Consider the following 17,198-nt stretch of genomic DNA (forward strand, 5'->3'; position numbering starts at 1 on the left):
CATATTAAAACAAAAGTACGTAACATCTATCTTTCTGTGTTTAGTAAAACAGAAGTGTTAAAAGAGTCAGATAGGTTACATGAGGAATATGTTTGGTTCCAGCTGACAAAGCTTGTAAAAACATTGTCTTTGTAAGGCTCATTACAACTGTATTTTAAACGCACTTGACATTATTTCCACTATTGGTAATCATACTTATACTCCAACTCCCTATTAAAGGATGAAATTATTCAAACCCATGCTTCAGTTTTAGACACATTTAATATCCCTGTCAATGGGTCGGTTGGATATGAGTTACCGTACATGTACCTGTACTGGATTCCTAACCTTTATAAAAACTCTTGCAAAGATACATTGCTGGATCCAGTAAATGTTCTACCAAGCCCCTATCTTTGCTCTTCACAAAAATATTAACAGCTGTGATGGAGAATGTTCTAACGTACTGTGTCACTACATAAGCGAAAAGTGGTGTAAATTAAATGTGGATTCTAAAAAATTCTAAAGAATGTTAGTAAACTTGAAATCAGAGCTTTTCTCAAATCAACAACATCAAAATATTTTACACACTTTACACGGCCATTCCTTACGAAAAATTAAAAACCAAAGTTTTTGATATCATATTTTTATATTCAAAACTAGAAAACACAAATATTCATATCTAGTGCTCAGTCATCCAAAGATTACTCTGTTAAACACCAGTCTGATTCCATGTACAAGCATCCTGAAGTTGAAACTAGAAATATACTTGCATATTCATATGAAGCATAATTTATTAAAAAACTCCTACATGAGAAGTAAAAAGCTCTTGATGTGGCCTTCAATGCGACATTTGAATACACTGTATATCGACGACGTTTTATCTATCAACAATGATAATTTTCATTCATATGTCGATTTGATATATACCCGTGAACTCGATATAAAAGACACCACAGAGTCATCCACTTCCGTTTCATACTTGGATATTTGATTAAAAATAGATATTAATGACAAACTAATAACTCCACTTTATGATAAACGGGATGACATAAGCTTCTCCATCGTCAACTTCCTATATTTATATAGCAATATTTCATTATCACCTGCATATGGTGTTAATATATTTTAACTAATTCGATATGAAAGAGCATGTTCTGTGTATGATCAGTTTTGTAAATCGAGGTAAGCTACTGAAAAACAAGTTGATGTTACTGGGGTTTCAAAATACTCGTTTAAAGTCAGCATTTCGCAAATTACATGGTCGTTATGGTGACCGATTGTAAGGCCTTCTTCGCACACTGGTTTTGACTACGGATACCTCCGTTTAGCTGATCGAGACATATAACCCCAAGCGAATGTGGCCGATCGACTGGGGATGCTTACTCCTCCTTGGCACCTGATTCCACCTCTGGTATGTCCAGGGTCCGTGTTTGCCCAACTCTTTATTTTACATTCCTTATAGAAGTTATGAGATTGACCAATGTTCGTTATTTTCACCTTCACTTCAGTTAAGATCTATCAGATAACGTTTGGGCCTTTAAGGACTTATAAAGCCTAAGGTAAAACAACTATTGAGCGACAACAAAATGAAAACGAGTTCTTCCAAGAATTTTTAAGATTTATTGCAACCCATTCATAACAGTTCTCTCAAACAAAATAATACAATTATACATAATTTTACGGACTATATATGCCGGATATAAAAAAGAAAAGGAATTTTTAGATGGTGAGTGATTGTGGAGGTGGGGTGTTGATACATAACACATCCATTTCTGTGTAAATATAAATCCCTGATTATCTGGCAGAAAAGTTTTAAAATAAACTCTACTTTCGTGGAATTTGCGTGTACGCAGAACCTCCCAAAACTATGGCACTGAAAATATAACTGCTTAGTTTAGTGTATTGGGAAATCAGAAACCTGATCCTGACTAATATGGGGTTGCTCCATTGAGGAAACCGTATCCCTTACAGCGATGAAATCATATATAGAAAGGAAAATCGGACAGAATATGCGACAAAGAAACCTGTTTCTCATGAGTGTCCTTGTTTTTTTTTTTAGAGGAATGATTGATATATTGTGATATATAGTATTTAACAAATGCACTTATTCGCACATATCGATACAATTGTAACATGAAAAATTTAATGTGAAGACAATGAACAGTGATCAATCTTATGAATATACAAGAATACAAAATTAAAGGGAAAGGCAACCCAAAAGATTTTTACATGATAAATGATAGGATTAATCATATGATAAAGATTTGTCATACAATTCTGTTGATATATGCCCAAGATAAGCCTCAGTACTAATTTGAAAACGTCAAAAATTGAAATTCCCGACGATCTATAGAGGCTGCCATGATGTGTAACTCTTTTGTATTCAAGACCACAAAAATCAATAATTTTGACGTCATACTGTCTGTTCCGGTTTTGATGAGATTCTAAGATCATCCACAGGTGCTTGGGTTCAGGACCGACCCCCCCCCCCCCCCTTTACGAATAAGCTGCATGAGTTGATTTAATTATTTGTTTCTTGAAAATATCTCTAATGCATGTCAACAACGTCTTTCATACCCATATAAAATCCAAAATAATTCAAAATAAGCCCTTTGAAAAAAATACCCTCACTGGTTATTATAACAGAACTTATAATAACCAGTGAGGGTATTTATTTTTAAAGGGCTTATTTTTAATTACATGTAAATTGAATTTTATGGGTATGCAAGACGATGACATGCATTAGAAATATTTTCAACAAAAAATTAAATCAACCCGTGTAGCTTATTCGGAGGGGGGGGGGGGGGTCCCGAATCCAATCACCTGTGAGATCATCAAAGTTGTGCATGTGTTAGATTTTACGAATAAATAGCTTGATACCTTCCTGGCAAGCAGTTAAATTACACTAATGCGAAGGGGAGATGTGAATAAAGTTTTTTTTCCGAAATTCCCGACTCAACCAAGTTATTTGAAAAGAAAAGACTATGTAAACTGTGGATCCATTATTTGCGTGATGACAAGCTGAGGTTCAAGACATATGTATGAAGTACGTTTACCGTCTGCCTTGTCTTCGACTCGACCGAACGTCTTCTTTTCTCAATTTCTTCTTTCGAAAGAACAGGCTCAAATCTATACGGCTCCAAATTTAACTGTTCGTGACTTGTCATGTTTACAGAGCTGCTGATGAAATAAACCGGAATAGACGGTGTGACGTCATAAATTAAACTTCAATGGCGACTCTCTTAGCGGCGGGTAATTTAAAATACATGATAGATTAATATTGATTTAATTGTTAATCAAGGATTTTTGTTGTTAAAGACTGTCAATTACGATATCAGTAAGTAATACTTTATTCATAAAAGCAAATATGTGGTTAGGGTTGCCTTTCCCTTTAAGACAGATATGGATCCCTGGGCACACCACAATTGGGATCAGGTGCCTAGGAGGAACAATCATCTGCGATCTCTTGCGAAACTAATTCACGGATGATACATATAAGATTATATCGATAGAGGAACTCGGGAACATACGATAACCCCTCATCAAAGTATTGATTCTAGACAATTTTCTATATGAAGTACTATGTTGTTAATGACATTTGTGAATAAAATATCGGCGAAGTGTTTTGTTGCATTTGTAGATCCAGCAGGCAGAGAGATGTCGCCAAATCTTACACACGTGGCTTATATGTTACTCTTTGAGACCGGAAGTTGAAACTGATGGTAATTTTGTCCGCAAAGGTATTAAATATAACTCATATATACCGCCCCATTCTCATGGCTTAACTTGCTTCCCGTATAAATATTGACGCATGTTTCAAGATAATGTTCAACAATAAATCATCCCGTAAAGTGTCGTATAATACATCGGGGACATCATCCGACCTTTATTCAAATGTTTACAGTGTGACCGTTGAGACCAGCGAAGACCCATAACATCTTACAACACGACTTTAGGCAATACATCTAACGCGGGAAATACATAATAACGTGGTTGATGTAAACAGTGCATTGTGACGCAATCATTAGCTGCGATTGTTTTTCTTTCAAATTAAGCAATTATCCACAACAAAACGTACGAAAGTATGGAAAAGTTTGTCTGGAATTTAAAATCATTTGTGGTACTTTCCAAATTATTTATTTGTTTTAGCCACGGGGTAGTCAATGAAGTATACCGCAGTGATGGTGACGTTTTTACGGAACCTTTATTGGCTCAATTGTGTAATCATTGGAGCTCGTATGATATCCACTTTCCATGTTTCCGTATAATACATGTTACTACTTACACTTGAATTAAGCTTTGATTGCTTCCAATGAGTTCACAGAACTTGCAGGCATCTACTACGGTCAGAACAATCATCGTATCCGATGACATCTTGTTTCCTCACAAATCTTACAGTTTTTAGATATTTATGTGTTTAACATTTGGCGTGTCTTCCGCTATATAGCTGATCCTAACCGTATCAAACAAGAAGGTTAGATATGTATATGTAAAAGCCCTCCTGGTTTTCTGTTCGATTTTCTTCAATACTTTAGTGTTGAATTACTTTGAGCAATACTATGTTTATGACCAAAATAAAGATAAATGATCTCAAAGTAAAATACATCACAGAGTATTCATTTGGATATTTTGTCAAACATGACCGTAACGTCAAGCTAAACCAACTTTAAGATAAACGGGGCGACTTATTCTTTTCCATGGAAAATGTTCCATACCTACATGTATGTAGCAATATTCCACTATAACCTGCATATGGTGATTATGACATTGTATCTGTAGTCTTTGTAAATAATATCTTCCAACAGTCTCTTGGAATTCCCAACGACATGAATTGTACTCCTGTATTAGCTGATCTCTTTTTATATTTCTACGAGGCAAAATTTATTTAAAAGCTTTTACATGAGAAGAAAAAAAAAAGATTCAAGAACAGAAATTACACGGTTGATTTAAAATATTACATCTATCATAGAGACAGTAGTACATGGAACGAGATAAGATAAAAATAAACTAAAGTATTTGTGGTAGAAAATCAATTATGTAATGCTTTCAAGAAGTCTACCCTAGAGATTCCTCGGATTTTCGTATGCATGGATAACAAAGCCAAATTATGTAGGTAAACCTTTTACAAACAATATTGGAAAAATGACATATCAAATGTAGAATTTTCAACAACAAAAAAGAATCACTTTAAACTGCCATATGTATATTTTTAAAGGGTTTTTACCACGATTTTTATTGTTTGTAAATTTATATGAAAATATGGCGTTTTGAATCGTGCTATTATTATTTTTTCGATATAAAGCGTGCTTTAGTGATTATTTTGTGTCGAAAGTGCAAAAAGCCAGATATGCATATTCTCGTTAGAGATTTTCGCGCCATTAGTATGTGACGTCATACGTGCCAATCGCGGTGAAGCGAACAAGCATGAAAACATTAAACAAGTTGTGAACAGCACATACAGCAGGCTATTGATACAAAATGGAAAGATTCAACAGTTACAAGTCCCGTTATATTGCGTTGTACAGTATATACATGTAGTTGTAATAATCAGCACAAAAAAGACGATTTTCTTCACTTTTACCAACGAGGCAAGTCGGAGAAATTTTGTGAGCTTAGAACTAAATTTAGAAATACTTCAAGCCAACAGAAAACCATTTTCAATGACGAACTTACATATTGCATTCTAACCCATTTTAATAATTCATGATATCAACATTTCCAGGGGCGTAGTTAGGACTGTTTCAATGTGTAGGCACGAAAGATGAAACTGAAGGTTTCACCGAGGCGCGAAGCTGGGGGTGGGAGTCGCGGGTCACCTCCGAGAATTTTTTCAAATATTAGGACTCATTTGCACTACGCTGGGCATCAAAATGATTGCAATGGACATTAAATATTGAGAAAAAATTAAACTGTCAAGTTCGAGAGCGAGTCATTGTGATCATCAAAGTTTAGGAAAAAAACATATAACCATTACGTACAATACATTATAAAAAGAAAAGGTCCGACGGAATGATAATTTCATATCCGATTTCAAATACTAGAACAACTTATATTTTGCAAACATTTATGGACAAAAATGTGTTTTGAAAATAAAGAAAAAAATGTGTAGGCACGTGCCTACTTGAGCCTAACGAAGCTACGTTTCTGTTTACAAATTAATAGGCTCGTTGTCCTTCAGACTGGACATAATCAGAGACTGCCTTCAGTTTGAGAACTCTTATAGCCTACCAGATATTGAGGCAATCAGTGAAGTCGCCGCGGGTCTGGCAACCACAACTATTTCTGTGTAGCATACACTTTTTATATATATATGCACCTTTGATTTCATATACAACGATATATTCCCCCCCCCCTCCCCGCCCGTGCTTGAAGTTTTGAGTATTGACACCATGTACGAAATGACTACACGGCCTATCAGATTATCTTTACCCCCCCCCCCCCCCATTAAAATAGTAAGAAAATGAAAAAGTCGAAAAAATGCCAGTTAATACTCGTCAAAAATGCCGAAATACGGCGGCTTTATATGTTTTTTAAAAAGACGATGCGTGCCAACGTAGTGAAAAAAAAATTGCAACAATATAATGAATGACAGCAGTTTTAATAACAATTATAATGCACAAGGTATGGAAATGTCAAGTTAAAGCTGTCAGAAGAGTTGGCTACACAAAGGAGGTACCATACTTAAAACGTTCTGCAACCCGGCAAAAAATCTTTTACTGTGACCTTCAAGTCGAAATTTAGATATATCAACGACGTTTTATTCATTAACAATAATCATCTTTATTCATATGTTGATTCGATATATCCCAGTGAACGCGAAAGAAAAGACCCTAAAGAGATTTCCACATCTCCTTCGTACTTCGATATTTTATTGAAGATATATGTTAACAAAAAACTAACAACTTGACTTATCATACGCAGAACAAACTTCTACTTATCGAATAAGATTAGGTACAAAATCACCATATCCAAGTGATAATGAAATATTTCTAATGGTTAAGATAACGAACAGTGATCAATCTTATAACTCCCACAAGGAATACAAAGTAGAGAATTGGACAAATACAGATATACAAGAGGTGGAATTAGGTATCTAAGAGGAGTAAACATCCCCTGTCAGTCTAACAATTGATATGAAACATGTCAGACAGCATTTTGCACGATGACAGGCTGTATTGGCAACGTAGATCGTTTTAACGACCATAGACTTTGCGAAATGTTGACTTTCAACGAGACTGTTGAAACTCCTGTAACATCATCTTGTTTGTGAGTAGCCTGCCTCGATCTAAAAAAAAAAATGATCATACGCAGTACAAACTCTTGCATATCAAATCAGTTGAGAAATATGAACATCATACGCAGGTAATAATCGAAATTTGGCAATGGAGAAGCTGAAATTAACCCGTTTGTCATTTGAGTTGTTAGTTTGCCGTTAATATCTATTTTCAATGAAATATCTAAGTACGAAGCCGATTTGGAGGACAATGTGGTGTATTGAATGTCGAATTCACAGGGATATATCAAATCGACATATGAATGGATATATGAATATTGTTTACAAATAAAACACTGTCGATATATATCTATGTCGACTTGAATTTCTGTCTTTTTTGTGTTGAAGATTTTCAATAAATTATGTCTCGTTAGAATATAAACCTAGCTAACCTAGCTGATACAGAAGCACAAGTCGTACCCATTGGAATTCCAACAAACGATTTAGAAGACTAAAGACTAAAATATATATTGTCCGTAAGAAATTCCAACACGTTTTTTATATCAACTTTAGAGTACTTGTGTTTAAATTAGAGTGGTGTTTAACAAAGTAATATTTGGATGACTGACCAGAAGATGCATGCCTTGACAAGGATGCGTACTTCTCCTAGGCACTTGCTCCCACCTCTAGTGTATCCAGGGCTCCGTGTTTGTCCTACACTTAATTTTGTATTCCTTATAGGATGTATGAGATTGATCACCGTTCGTTATCTTCACCATTCATGCAAGGTGAAGATAACGAACAGTGATCAATCTCATAACTCCTACAAGCAATACAAATTAGATAGTTGGGCAAACACGGATATACATATACCATATATGAATATTTCCGTTTTTCATTTTATTGACAATGCAGCTGTCTATGATGTAATTTATCGTGATGAATGGTTGTGTAAAGAGTTGAAAAGTCATACGTTGGGGGTGTTGTTGATTTGCGAAAAATGTTGTGATTTCAAATTCACTAAAATTTCTGTAGAATTGTTTGTAAGTATAATGTTTATATCTCATGCTTGAAAGTTTAGCTTTCTCTAGGTATTCTTTTTTCCAAGTCAAAATGGGATAACCAGGTTGTGTATTGTAATGTTAACGTAATTTTAATCTTAATATTGTGATGTCACAATGATATTTTTGACTGGTAACACCTAAACGTTGATAATTTTCCATACATGAAAACACGTAGATACATGTAGTATCCCTGCATAGACATGTTTGCTGGTAGTATTGTAGTGTAGAGGAAGGAGGCATAAACATTCTTGAAGTTGATTTATTTTATGATACTTGCTTTTGTCATACAATGATACAGTCCAAACAGCATCCTTCATTCCGATATCACCACCCTAGAATTAACAGAGGTAAAATATTACTTATGTATTCAATAAAATATTTTTATGCCTAGTTTCCAACTAGCATCCAAATTGTATAATATTTTCAAATAGATGAAAAGACCAAAAAAAAAAAAAAACAACCACGCAAAATAAATCACTCACACCAAGGACAGCATATACCATACGTCCTAGTCGGAGTGTGCCAACAAAATGACCCTTCAAACGACTGTGGACAATCGGAATGAAAATCACACGCTGTTCTGCTTACCGGAAATAACCCAAAAGGACATGGCCCTTGTTGACCTTAAAAAGTAAAACAAAAGAACGAAAATAGTATTTGAACTTTTCAGGGCGATGTTATTAATATATGACATCGGAATGGATGTCCTTTGAAACGATGTACAATGTAGGTCACTGCGGGTGTAAATGTTGGTGATTTTCTAGTTCACGAGTATACAAATAATATTCTAGGGAAATGTACTTTGGTGGATATGAAGTCCTAAAACCTGACAATTGACGTGCAGTCTATGGTGTTATTTACTTGTTTGTCTTATATATAAAACGTTCTATTGTCATCAGAAACAACTGACACTAAACCAAACCCAGAAGTTGCCAAACCTGCGGTATCTTTCTTACCAAAATACGCAGATACATTTGGTTGCAATATTAGCTTTTAGAATATCGGAAGCATGATGCCAAACCATTGAAATAAATCAATATTATCATCCAACGAAAAATAAAGTGTCAATGTTATTACTGAAAAGCGTCTTCATATACGTTTTGGAAACCACTCAAGACCTGACCAATTTAAAAGGATAATAAACTCACCTATAACACCGCTTAGTAAAAAAAGAAAGCAAAGAAATGTTGCCGATTTGAGCATCTTGATAATAGTGATACATACACTGCACATTATGCCCTCTTTTATATGCATTTAACCTGGACACGAATCAATTAATCAATGTTTGATGACATTCCGCTGTGTTCATTTTATCATAATGGTTTCCGGGTTTTTATCTTATGTCATCGCTCTGAATTCTTTCCCTGACTGGATTCACGTTTCTTTATTTTCAAATGAATTGCATAATTATAATGATTATTTAAATGGTTTTTTTTAATAGGCTTGGCAATGAACATTCCTGATGAAAATCTTTGCAGTAATGATATTTGGTTTCCAGTTTTACAGCTATTTTACAAGTTGTTATATACGTATATGAAACGTTATCATACAATTGTTCGTAGATGTATTGAAATAAAGACGTTAATGTTTCGCACGAGTATTGCAGATTATCAGAAGGTTTGGCGTTGGAGTACAAACGATCGTGCATAGTAGACATGGTTAAAGGAGAAATGACGGACATTACCTAACAATAATAGTCGATACTTATAGTTACTGAAATGTTTAGTACTTAGATATACAGGATAACCTAGTTAGTATTTATGCACGTTGAAATGTACTTACGATGTACTTTACCCATGTGATACACGCAACTGATGGCATTAAAATGACTCTTCTTTCTTAAGCGTTTTACATACAAAAACGAAATGAATTCTTAATAATGAATGACAACAAATATACTCCTTCAAAAAGGATAAAACGTTGTGTTGACTTTTGACATTGATCAGAGTGAGTATTAGTAGACTGACGTGTCCACGTTATTTACAGCTGTAAATGTAGTAAACGTTTATTTATTTGTTTAAATCATTACATGAGGTGATGTGATGCTTTGAAGAGGCCCAAAGGCCTTTTCAGTCACCTGAGCAATATTAATAACGATGGGCCCGTTTGGGCCGACCATATTCGATACATAAAATAGTCATTGGCATTTTCCAAGTGAGTATGACACTCAGTAAAGTCCGGTAAATTAGAAACAGAGATATTCCTTCACTTGTTTATATTAAATTATCTACGAAAATCTTATGGCGCTAAACGCACTATGACACGGTGTTACCAAGGGCGGATCCATGAATTGCGGTTGGGGCGCAACTGTATGAGGCAGGGGGTATGTGCGCTGCCTTGAGGCCCCCCAGTGGATCCAGTGCGAAACCTTCTTGGTGGGAGGGGGGCAAGGGGTCCAGAAGATCCTGGATTTTACAGGGCTTGATAACGATCTAATTTGCCAATACAAACTATCATAGGTTTTTCTAAACAAGTGACCACGATTAATCTTAAATTTGAAAATTTTAGAAGGGGATGGGGGAGTGGTAGCGCCCCCCTTAAATCCGACACTAAAACACGTAACTGAAAGCGAATGATATATTAATGATAGTTTTCTTAATATAATATAATTCTAAAATATAACATGATGTAGTCTATATATTGTTTTATGTGTGTCTCGATTAATATCGATGTACATTAACTCATATTAATGAAAATTCAATCACACAAACACAAACACACACACACACACACACACACACACACACACACACACACACACATATATATATATATATATATATATATATATATATGTGCAAATATGTTAATGTTTTGCCTACAACAGTTGAAGTATAGGCTTAATGGGCATGAAATAAATTAATGTGCGCGTTATGTCAATAATTTAGTTTAAAAGATTATTACTCTAAATTGTATTAGAGATATATTCATTTCACATGATATGACTAATTCCTATTTCATATGCTATATATTTCAAAATTTAAAAACTGTACATATCAAATGAATATTTTTTTTCCAACTGCATTTAATTGGCGTGTTTGTGAATTTAGAGATGAAACAATTATAATTTTAAAGCCAAATCGGGCGGTTCAAATTGATCCGGACCACGAAATAAAATGTAGAATATCGTAAATAGAACCAGAGGTTGTTACCGTGATATACCATCTCATTCGATGCATATTCATGCTGATTATACTGGTGGGCTTTTGTTGTGAAATCAGGTCTTCAAGTGATAAATCGTCTTTACAATTTCTAGACAAGACTAAAGGAGTTTTAAATAATTTCCAGGTTACAATCCTGAATTCTTTCTACCACCGGAGTCATGTGTGTTACGCAATCGTCACATTAGCATGAGTTGCATTTCCATCTAGAGTCCCCGCAAGGTCAAAAGAAAAAAATTAGGTTTTTGCGTTGTTGTTTTTTTTTTTTTTTTACTTCATGCCATTTTCCTTGATTTATTATTGCAATAAAAACATGCAACTAGTTCTGTAAACACTATAACAATTTGATTTGATCTGAAGAACTTTTCGTAATCTTTTTTTGTCTTTTCTAAAATGACCTTGTACGTACTTTGTTAAGTTGATTGATGTTATTATCCTTTTCACTCAATCAGGAAATTGTTTCATTTGTACTTACGATTTCTTTCTATATATCCGTGACAAAAATTGTTTAGCTGACCTTATTTAAAGCTGTTTGCTTTTGCTCTCTTCATGATTCAGCAATGACCGGGGTAAAATTTGTTGCCATCGTTCTCTTTTTCTGTCTGTCTAGCATAGTTGCAGGTAAGGTCTTTTCTATTTCGAAACCGTCCACAAAAATGTCTAAAGTGGTCAGAAAGCTAAGAGGCATTCGAAATTTGGTCGACACTAAAGTAACTTTTTCGAATCTAAGGTCTGGAACATCTAAATCGTGGTAGAAATCAACATATTTTAAATTTATATGTACGTACTGTAACCACGAATGTTCAATATTTATCCACGCATGTTACTTCGTTAGTTGTACCTTTTCATGATGTAATATTTCAAATCTGAAAAGTTTACTTTTTTGTACGAAAGCCCAGAAGGCTCATTCGAGATTCGAAATTCAAAATACAAGATTCGAAATTCAAAATACGAGATTCGAATTTCGAAATTCAAAATCCAAATTAATCAATCAAAATGCAGGTCACAACAGATTAAAGGTTAGAGGGTACATGCATATAAAATTAAAATATGACAAAAAGCTTATTCTTCTAATATGTTTACCAAACAACGAAACATTTCTTTTAAAACTATAAAATGTTTTGATGCATGCTTAGTATGCAGACAGGCCCATAGAAAGCGCAAAGGGAGTGGGACAGAAAACTTGTTCCAGCTCCCACATATTAATTCTGCACTGTATGTGATAACCAGGTCAAATAATGACGAATACACCTCATGATATACCTGAAAGTGAAGTCGTATATGAAGCCTATTAACTGATGATACCACTCCAACAATTGATTCTAGTTTGATTTTTTTTCAGTTATCTATATACATGTATAAACAATGAAGGAAATTCGAACCAGGCATATATATTTATCTCGGATCTAAGTTGTATCTTTTTACATTTTTTTAGGATCCAGGAAGATTAAATACATCCGTGATAACGACATAATACTAATCTTACACACATTTTAAAAATGACCTTATCCATTGATTCATATGCCAGAAGTGGTGTTAATCAAATGTGGATTCTAAAAAATTCTAAAGAACTTTTAGTAAACTTGAAATCACAGAATTTTTCCCAAATCAATAGCATTAAACCTATGACTTTTCAACACTATACACGACCATTCCTCACGATAAATTAAAGACTAGACTTTTTGACATCATAGACAGTTGCTTCTTCAACAAAAACGGAAAACGGAAATATTCATTTCTAGTGATCAGTCATTCAAAAACTTACTTTGTTAAACACCACTCTGATTCCACGCACAAGTACTCTGAAGTTGAAATAAAAAATATGCTAGAGTTCCTCATTGACAATATCTTCGTGGTCTTTGGTGATCAGGTCTTCCAACAGTCTGTTGGAATTCCCATGGGCCCGAATTGTGCTCCTTAGTTAGCTGACCTGTTTTTATATTCATATGAAGCAGAATTTATTCAAAAACTTTTACGTGAGAAGAAAAAATCTCTCGCTGTGACCTTCAATTAGACTTTTAGATATATCGATGACGTTTTGTCTATTAACAATGATAGCTTTCATTCATATGTCGATTTGATATATCCCTGTGAGCTCGAAATAAAGGACACCACAGAGTCGTCCACTTCTGCTTCATACTTAGATATTTTATTGAAAGTAGACATTAACGGCAAACTGACAACTCAACTGTATGACAAACGGGATGATTTCAGTTTCTCCATCGTCAACTTCCCACATTTATGTAGAAATATTCCATTATCACCTGCATATGGTGTTTATATATCTCAACTGATTCGATATGCAAGAGCTTGTTCTGGGTATAGTCAGTTTTTAAATCGAGGTAAGCTACTGACAAACAAGTTGATGGTACAGGGATTTCAACAGTCTCGATTGAAGTCAGCATTTCACAAATTCTATGGTCGTTATAATGATCTAGTTCGTCAATACAACCTCGCATTGGGTCAAATGCTGTCTGACGTGTTTCATACCGATTGTTAAGCCGTTCTTGGCACACTGATTTGACTGCGGATAACTCCGTTTACCTGATCAGGATATGGAGCTCACGGCGGGTGTGACCGGTCAACAGGGGATGCTTTCTCTTCCTGGGCGCCTGGTCCCACCTCTGGTGTGTCCAGGGGTCCGTGTTTGCCCAACTGTCTGTTTTGTATTGCTTGTAGGAGTTATGAGATTGATCACTGTTCGTTATCTTCACCTTGCATTAGCTTATATCAGCCTACGTACCACAGGAACCGGTAATTTTATGTGTAATATAATGATAGTAGGGGGTCTATACTATATCACCTCCTAATATTTATTAGGGTTTGATATAGTATAGAACCCTACTATTACTATTACAAACAAAATTACCAGTTACTGAGATTATACATACATGAACATAGAACATACAATTTCTTGTACATTATGAATCAATGGGATAAGCTATTTTTTCTAAAACGTGAATAAATTTGTGCTCTATGGTAGCTTCCTGAAACATAAAAATATATTCATATATATAAAGAGACAACATAGATGGTTAAGAAAAAATTATTCCTGGTTCGAATTTCCTCCATTATTTACATCCATGCGCATACAAAAAATAAACGGGTGAGGAAGATATTTGTTCAGGCATCTGAAGTATGGACACTATTACCAACAACCCCCACCCCCTTCTGATTTTTTTCTGCGGCGATAAATTCTCCGAAATGTGTGGATTCCTTGTCTATCCCATTCCTATTTCGATTTATCTGTAATGCCAATCGGTAGAGCTTACAAAAAGCGTGAAACGATTATATAAATCGAAATTGGGATAGGATAGACAAGGAATATACACATTTCGGAGAAATTATCGCCGAAAAAAAAAATCAGAAAAAGGGGGGCTGGGTGTTGGTGGTAGTGCCGATACTTCAAGTGCCTGTGGATATTTGGTCAAACACTAAAATGGGTGGTTTGTTCCCAGTTAGTTTTCCCCTCCCCTCCCCCTTTTTGAAATTGCCGGTCGGCTACAGGTCTGGTTAAACACTCGATAATCAATATCGGTAATTACATTGTAATTTTTCTTCATACATGTAGTTCACAGGTACTTGGGTTCACCCCCCCCCCCTCCTCGAATAAGCTACATGAGTTGAGTTATAAGTATGTTTGTTGAACATTTCTTTAATGAACATCAACAATATCTTGCATACCCCAAAATTCCAAAATAACCCCTTTTTATAAATACCCTCACTGGGTATTCAATGAAAAGGCTTATTTTAAGTTAATTTGGAATTTTGGGGTAGGCAAGACATTGTGACATGCTTCAGAGAAATTTTCAACAAAAATAATTAAATCAACTCATGTAGGCTATTCGGGGGGGGGGGGGGGGTGGGGGGGGGGGGTATGGGGCTGAACCCATGCACCTGTGTCATTGTTAACTCAAACACCCGTATAGTTATCTTCATGAAAAAATAAATCATAGGAATGTGATCATATATGATCATTCAAGCAGAAAAAAATGGTATGCGGGTAAACCTATAGATTAATCTAAAATCAGAATCCATTGCTACGGGATGTCATCAGTTAATATGATTCATATAACCTTCGATTCTATTTCAATTAAAGTGTACTATCTGAGGTGTATTCGACCTGGTTCCGACCCCCCCCCCCCCCCTCGCTTTCTATGAACCTGACTTTCTACAGGCCTGTTTGTATATAATGACATGATTTATAATGTCAAAATATTGGCCATGATATGAATCAGTGGAGTAAGATGTTTTTTAAAACGTGGATAGATTAGTATTCTGTCGTAATGACACATGTAGTTAAGCGTCCTGGAACCTAAAAGAATGTAGAAAGATATAGATCGGAGACGAATATTTATTCATGGTTCGAATTTCCTCTATTGTTTATATATAATATATATTTGTACTGGACCCTAACGCCCACATCTACAGGCCTGTCTGCATGCTAAGCATACATCATATAATATTATTTTATAGTTTTAAAAGAAATGTTTCGTTGTTTGGTAAATATATTATAAAAATAAGCTTTCTGTCATATTTTAAGTTTATATGCATGCACCCTCTACCCTTTCATCTATTGTGACCTACATTTTGATTGGTTAATTTGGATTTTGAATTTCGAAATTAGAATCTTGTATTTTGAATTTCAAATCTCGTATTTTGAATTTCGAATCTCGAATGAGCCTTCTGGGCTTTCGTATTTTTGTCATACGAATGCAGTAACTTTAATTGATACGTTTCATAATTAGCCATATTTGATGTCATTTTCACAATATATTAGATCCGAACACCTGAAACCATATTATATATATATACAATTGTACATATTTAGGACAGATACAAAGATATGGTCCTTGTCCTGGAGGGGCGTGGCCTGCCGAGCTGAGATTGTGTCAGTGGGACTCCCATTGTGAACGTCACCTGGGACTCGGTTTCTGTCATCATCTACCCCCGTATCAGCGATTTGGCATTTGCTGTCCTTATTTGTATGGTAAGTTTTAAGGCAAATATTGTACATCGAAACTTCAGTTCCATCTACATGTAACCTACAAAACCAAGAATTACCAGAAACAGAAGCAAATATTCTTTTAATTTATGTCCTCAAGCTTTTAATCAAGCCCATATTTTAGCCTCAGATTTATTTTTCCTAAGTTTAATAGTGTAACTCAATATTTCGTAATATGTTCTTTGTAGCGTAAGTTCATAAACCGTAGATACATATAAAGTAATTTTAAGCTATAGAAAATGCAATTCATTTTAATCATACAATGCGTCTTTTTCTTTCGAGGTTGAGACACCAATCGCCACATGAGGAGACGATATACGCCGAGATATTGGAACGTGATACGAAATAAAATTAAGAAATGATATTCAACTGTATCATTTTCTTTCGTATATATATATATATATATATATATATATATATATATATATATATTCAAACAGAAAGAATGCTTTAAATGAAAATGACACATAATTGGAGAATCTGACATTTTGAGAATTTCATGTGTGAAAGATTAGAACTCAGTTATCAGTCGAGGAGAATGTAGTTTTGATACGTTAAACTTTTCCGTTTTCATTCATACACATGTACATAAACATATATAAATGACAAGTTAACGGTGAAGGTAAAAATCAGTGAAAAAGCTCCCAAAATGGAAATCGAAATAGAATGTGGGTCAAACACGGACCCCTGGATATACCAGAGGTGGTCTTTGGTGCTTAGGAATATAAAGCATCCCCTATCGACTGGTCACACCCGCCATGAGCCCTACATACCGA

At 34.8% G+C, this 17,198-nt stretch overlaps 2 long non-coding RNA genes across 2 annotated transcripts; one reads left to right on the forward strand and one right to left on the reverse strand.

The window, feature by feature from the left end:
* Window positions 1-6,612: 6,612 nt before the first annotated feature.
* LOC125667671 (uncharacterized) lies at window positions 6,613-9,507 on the reverse strand. Its single transcript, XR_007367318.2, has 3 exons — window positions 9,405-9,507; window positions 8,739-8,879; window positions 6,613-8,588 (listed from the first exon to the last, which is right to left on the reverse strand). It is a non-coding gene; the product is annotated as an uncharacterized LOC125667671 (long non-coding RNA).
* Window positions 9,508-11,380: 1,873 nt separating this feature from the next.
* LOC125667672 (uncharacterized) lies at window positions 11,381-16,786 on the forward strand. Its single transcript, XR_007367319.2, has 3 exons — window positions 11,381-12,038; window positions 16,249-16,407; window positions 16,705-16,786. It is a non-coding gene; the product is annotated as an uncharacterized LOC125667672 (long non-coding RNA).
* The last annotated feature ends 412 nt before the right edge of the window (window positions 16,787-17,198 follow it).

This window comes from Ostrea edulis, chromosome 9 (genome assembly GCF_947568905.1).
Source record: "Ostrea edulis chromosome 9, xbOstEdul1.1, whole genome shotgun sequence".
In the NCBI taxonomy this organism is placed as follows: Eukaryota; Metazoa; Mollusca; class Bivalvia; order Ostreida; family Ostreidae; genus Ostrea; species Ostrea edulis.